Raw genomic sequence first — 4470 nt, forward strand, 5'->3', positions numbered from 1 at the left:
CAAGAAAGGGGGCGAGGCGCGGAGGCCCGCGTGCGGGGTGTGACGGGCGTCGCAGGAGAAAGAGGCTTAATAGAATTGGGAGTGCTGGGAATGACGGATGCGATAATACCACCACTAACGCACCGGATTCCATCAGAACTCCGAAGTTGAGCGTGCTTGGGCGAGAGTAGTACTAGGATGGGTGACCCCCTGGAAAGTCCTCGTGTTGCATCCATTCCTTTTATTTTTACTTTAAAATTCAGTTTAATTTTGCCGGTTCGATCGGCAAATCTTTTTCTTTTTCCCCTTGGCGGAAACGAGAAAGGGGGCAAAGCGCAGGGGCGTGCGTGCGGTGTATGACTGGCGGCGCAGGAGAAAAAAGCATAATAGAATTTGGAGTTCTGGGAATGACGGATGCGATCATACCAGAACTAACGCACCGGATCCCATCTGAACTCCGAAGTTACGCGTGCTTGGGCGAGAGTAGTACTAGGATGGGTGACCCCCTTGGAAGTCCTCGTGTTGCATCCCTTCTTTTATTTTCCCTTTAAAATTCGGTTTAATTTTGTCTGTTCGATCGGTGAATCTTTTTATTTTTCCTCTAGGCGGAAACAAGAAAGGTGGCGAGGGGCGGAGGCCCGCGTGCGGGGTGTAACCGGCGGCGCAGGAGAAAGAGTCTTAATAGAATTTGGAGTGCTGGGAATGACGGATGCAATCATACCAGCACTAACGCACCGGATCCCATCAGAACTCCGAAATTAAGCGTGCTTGGGCGAGAGTAGTACTAGGATGGGTGACCCCCTGGGAAGTCCTCGTGTTGCATCCCTTCCTTTTTTTTCCTTTAAAATTCGGTTTAATTTTGTCGGTTCGATCGGCGAATCTTTTTGTTTTTCCTCTTGGCGAAAATGAGACAGGGGGTAAAGAGAAGGGGCGCGCGTGCGGGGTGTGACTGGCTGCGCAAGAGAAAAAGGCATAATAGAATTTGGAGTGCTGGGTGTGACGGATGCGATCATACCAGCACTAACCCACCGGATCCCATTAGAACTTCGAAGTTAAGTGTGCTTGGTCTAGAGTAGTGCTAGGATGGGTGACCCCGTGGGAAGTCCTCGTGTTGTACCCCTTCCTTTTTTTTTCTTTGAAAATTCGGTTTAATTATGCCGATTCGATTGGCGAATCTTTTTGTTTTTCCTCTGGACGAAAACGAGAAAGGGGGAAAAGCGCGGGGTCGCGCGTGCGGGTTGTGACGGGCGGCGCAGGAGATAGAGGCTTAATAGAATTTTGAGTGCTGGGAATGACGGATGCGATCATACCAGCACTAACGCACCGGATCCCATCAGAACTCCAAAGTTTAGCGTACTTGGGCGATAGTAATACTAGGATGGGTGACCCTCTGGGAAGTCCTCGTGTTGCATCCTTTCCTTCTTTTTTCATTTAAAATTCGGTTTAATTTAGCCGGTTCGATCGGCGAATCTTTTTGTTTTTCTCTTGGCGGAAACGTTAAAGGGGGCGAGGCGCGGGGGCGTACGTGCGGGGTGTGACTGGCGGTGCAGTAGAAAGAGGCTTAATAGAATTAACAGTGTTGGGAATGATGGATGCGATCATACCAGCACTAACGAACCAGATCCCATTAGAACTCCGAAGTTAAGCGTGCTTGGGCGAGAATAGTACTAGGATGGATGACCCCGTGGGAAGTTCTCGTGTTGTATCCCTTCCTTTTTTTTTTCTTTAAAATTCGGTTTAATTTTGCCTGTTCGATCGGCGAATCTTTTTGTTTTTCCTCTTGGCGAAAATGAGACAGGGGGTAAAGCGAAGGGGCGCGCGTGCGGGGTGTGACTGGCTGCGCAAGAGAAAGAGGCATAATAGAATTTGGAGTGCTGGGTGTGACGGATGCGATCATACCAGCACTAACCCACCGGATCCCATTAGAACTTCGAAGTTAAGTGTGCATGGTCTAGAGGAGTGCTAGGATGGGTGACCCCCTGGGAAGTCCTCGTGTTGTATCCCTTCCTTTTTTTTTACCCCCTGGGAAGTCTTCGTGTTGTATCCCTTCCTTTTTTTTTCTTTGAAAATTCGGTTTAATTATGCCGATTCGATCGGCGAATCTTTTTGTTTTTCCTCTGGACGAAAACGAGAAAGGGGCAAGGCGCGGGGTCGCGCGTGCGGGGTGTGACGGGCGGCGCAGGAGATAGAGGCTTAATAGAATTTGGAGTGCTGGGAATGACGGATGCGATCATACCAGCACTAACGCACCGGATCCCATCAGAACTCCAAAGTTTAGCGTGCTTGGGCGATAGTAATACTAGGATGGGTGACCCTCTGGGAAGTCCTCGTGTTGCATCCTTTCCTTCTTTTTTCATTTAAAATTCGGTTTAATTTTGCCGGTTCGATCGGCGAATCTTTTTGTTTTTCTCTTGGCGGAAACGTTAAAGGGGGCGAGGCGCGGGGGCGTACGTGCGGGGTGTGACTGGCGGCACAGTAGAAAGAGGCTTAATAGAATTAACAGTGTTGGTAATGATGGATGCGATCATACCAGCACTAACGAACCAGATCCCATTAGAACTCCGAAGTTAAGCGTGCTTGGGCGAGAATAGTACTAGGATGGGTGATCCCCTGGGAAGTTCTCGTGTTGTATCCCTTCCTTTTTTTTTTTATTTAAAATTCGGTTTAATTTTGCCGGTTCGATCGACGAATCTTTTTGTTTTTCCTCTTGGCGAAAATGAGACAGGGGGTAAAGCGAAGGGGCGCGCGTGCGGGGTGTGACTGGCTGCGCAAGAGAAAGAGGCATAATAGAATTTGGAGTGCTGGGTGTGACGGATGCGATCATACCAGCACTAACCCACCGGATCCCATTAGAACTTCGAAGTTAAGTGTGCTTGGTCTAGAGTAGTGCTAGGATGGGTGACCCCCTGGGAAGTCCTCGTGTTGTATCCCTTTCTTTTTTTTTCTTTTAAAATTTGGTTTAATTATGCCGATTCGATCGGCGAATCTTTTTGTTTTCCTCTGGACGAAAACGAGAAAGGGGGCAAGGCGCGGGGTCGCGCGTGCGGGGTGTGACGGGCGGCGCAGGAGATAGAGGCTTAATAGAATTTGGAGTGTCGGGAATGACGGATGCGATCATACCAGCACTAATGCACCGGATCCCATCAGAACTCCAAAGTTTAGCGTGCTTGGGCGATAGTAATACTAGGATGGGTGACCCTCTGGGAAGTCCTCGTGTTGCATCCTTTCCTTCTTTTTTCATTTAAAATTCAGTTTAATTTTGCAGGTTCGATCGACGAATCTTTTTGTTTTTCCTCTTGGCGGAAACGAGAAAGGGGGCGAGGCGCTGAGGTGCGCGAGCGGGGTGTGACGGGCGGTGCAGGAGAAAGAGGCTTAATGTAATTTGGAGTGCCCAGAATGATGGATGGGATCTTACCAGCACTAACGCACCGGATCCCATTAGAATAGTACTAGGATGGGTGACCCCCTTGGCGGAAACGAGAAAAGGGGCAAGGTGCGGGGGCGCGCATGCGGGGTTTGACGGACGGTGTAGGAGAAAAATGCTTAAAAGAATTTGGAGTGCTGAGAATGACGGATGCGATCATACAAGCGCTAACTCGCCGGATCCCATCAGAACTTCGAAGTTAAGCGTGCTTGGGCGATAGTAGTACTAGGATGGGTGACCCCCTTGGAAGTCCTCGTGTTGCATTCCTACCTTTTTTTTTCCTTTAAAATTTGGTTTAATTTTGTCGGTTCGATCGGCGAATCTTTTTCTTTTTCCTCTTGATGGATACGAGAAAAGGGGCGATGAGCGGGGGCGCGTGTGCGGGGATTGTCGAGCGGCGCAGGAGAAAGAGACTTGATAGAATTTGGAGTGGTGGAAATGACGGATGCGATCATACCAGCACTAACGCACCGGATCCCATCAGAACTCTCAAGTTAAGCGTGCTTGGGCGAGAGTAGTACTAGGATGGGTGACCCCCTGGGAAGTCTTCGTGTTGCATCCCTTCCTTTTTTTTTCCTTTAAAATCGGTTTAATTTTGCTGGTTCGATCGACGAATCTTTTTGTTTTTCGTCTTGGCGGAAACTAGAAAGGGGGCAAGGCGCGGATGCGCGCGTGCGGGGTGTGACAGGCGGCGCAGGAGAAAGAGGCTTAATAGAATTTGGAGTGCTGGGAACTCTAACGAATGCGATCATACCAACTCTAACGAACCGTATCCCATCAGAACTCCGAAGTTAAGCGTGCTTTAGCGAGAATAGTACTAGGATGGGTGACTCCCTAAGAAGTTCTCGTGTTGCATCCCTTCCTTTTTTTTTTCCTTTAAAATTCTATTTAATTTTGCCGGTTCGATCGGGGAATCTTTTTGTTTTTCTCTTGGCGAAAACGAGAAAGGGGGCGAGGCGCGGGGGCGCGCGTGCGGTTTGTGACTGGCGGCGCAGGAGAAAGAGGCATAATAGAATTTGGAGTGCTGGGAATGACGGATGCGATCATACCAGCACTAACGCACCGGA

General features: G+C 49.4%; 13 non-coding genes and 1 pseudogene across 13 annotated transcripts; all 14 read left to right on the forward strand.

Annotated features, from left to right (window-relative positions):
- The first annotated feature begins 95 nt into the window (after positions 1-95).
- LOC124885973 lies at positions 96-214 on the forward strand. Its single transcript, XR_007043123.1, has one exon. It is a non-coding gene; the product is annotated as a 5S ribosomal RNA (ribosomal RNA).
- Positions 215-391: 177 nt separating this feature from the next.
- LOC124886132 lies at positions 392-510 on the forward strand. Its single transcript, XR_007043225.1, has one exon. It is a non-coding gene; the product is annotated as a 5S ribosomal RNA (ribosomal RNA).
- Positions 511-686: 176 nt separating this feature from the next.
- Positions 687-805, forward strand: LOC124886137. Its single transcript, XR_007043227.1, has one exon. It is a non-coding gene; the product is annotated as a 5S ribosomal RNA (ribosomal RNA).
- A 175-nt stretch (positions 806-980) lies between these two features.
- On the forward strand, positions 981-1099 carry LOC124886056. The gene has a single exon (XR_007043205.1). It is a non-coding gene; the product is annotated as a 5S ribosomal RNA (ribosomal RNA).
- A 176-nt stretch (positions 1100-1275) lies between these two features.
- LOC124885996 lies at positions 1276-1394 on the forward strand. Its single transcript, XR_007043146.1, has one exon. It is a non-coding gene; the product is annotated as a 5S ribosomal RNA (ribosomal RNA).
- Positions 1395-1569: 175 nt separating this feature from the next.
- On the forward strand, positions 1570-1688 carry LOC124885931. The gene has a single exon (XR_007043081.1). It is a non-coding gene; the product is annotated as a 5S ribosomal RNA (ribosomal RNA).
- Positions 1689-1864: 176 nt separating this feature from the next.
- LOC124886057 lies at positions 1865-1983 on the forward strand. Its single transcript, XR_007043206.1, has one exon. It is a non-coding gene; the product is annotated as a 5S ribosomal RNA (ribosomal RNA).
- A 218-nt stretch (positions 1984-2201) lies between these two features.
- On the forward strand, positions 2202-2320 carry LOC124885959. Its single transcript, XR_007043109.1, has one exon. It is a non-coding gene; the product is annotated as a 5S ribosomal RNA (ribosomal RNA).
- Positions 2321-2495: 175 nt separating this feature from the next.
- Positions 2496-2614, forward strand: LOC124886346. Its single transcript, XR_007043432.1, has one exon. It is a non-coding gene; the product is annotated as a 5S ribosomal RNA (ribosomal RNA).
- A 177-nt stretch (positions 2615-2791) lies between these two features.
- Positions 2792-2910, forward strand: LOC124886008. The gene has a single exon (XR_007043158.1). It is a non-coding gene; the product is annotated as a 5S ribosomal RNA (ribosomal RNA).
- A 175-nt stretch (positions 2911-3085) lies between these two features.
- On the forward strand, positions 3086-3204 carry LOC124885955. Its single transcript, XR_007043105.1, has one exon. It is a non-coding gene; the product is annotated as a 5S ribosomal RNA (ribosomal RNA).
- A 347-nt stretch (positions 3205-3551) lies between these two features.
- LOC124886010 lies at positions 3552-3670 on the forward strand. Its single transcript, XR_007043160.1, has one exon. It is a non-coding gene; the product is annotated as a 5S ribosomal RNA (ribosomal RNA).
- A 176-nt stretch (positions 3671-3846) lies between these two features.
- On the forward strand, positions 3847-3965 carry LOC124886009. The gene has a single exon (XR_007043159.1). It is a non-coding gene; the product is annotated as a 5S ribosomal RNA (ribosomal RNA).
- A 178-nt stretch (positions 3966-4143) lies between these two features.
- On the forward strand, positions 4144-4262 carry LOC124886113 (annotated as a pseudogene).
- The last annotated feature ends 208 nt before the right edge of the window (positions 4263-4470 follow it).

Source organism: Capsicum annuum, chromosome 7, assembly GCF_002878395.1.
Source record: "Capsicum annuum cultivar UCD-10X-F1 chromosome 7, UCD10Xv1.1, whole genome shotgun sequence".
In the NCBI taxonomy this organism is placed as follows: Eukaryota; Viridiplantae; Streptophyta; class Magnoliopsida; order Solanales; family Solanaceae; genus Capsicum; species Capsicum annuum.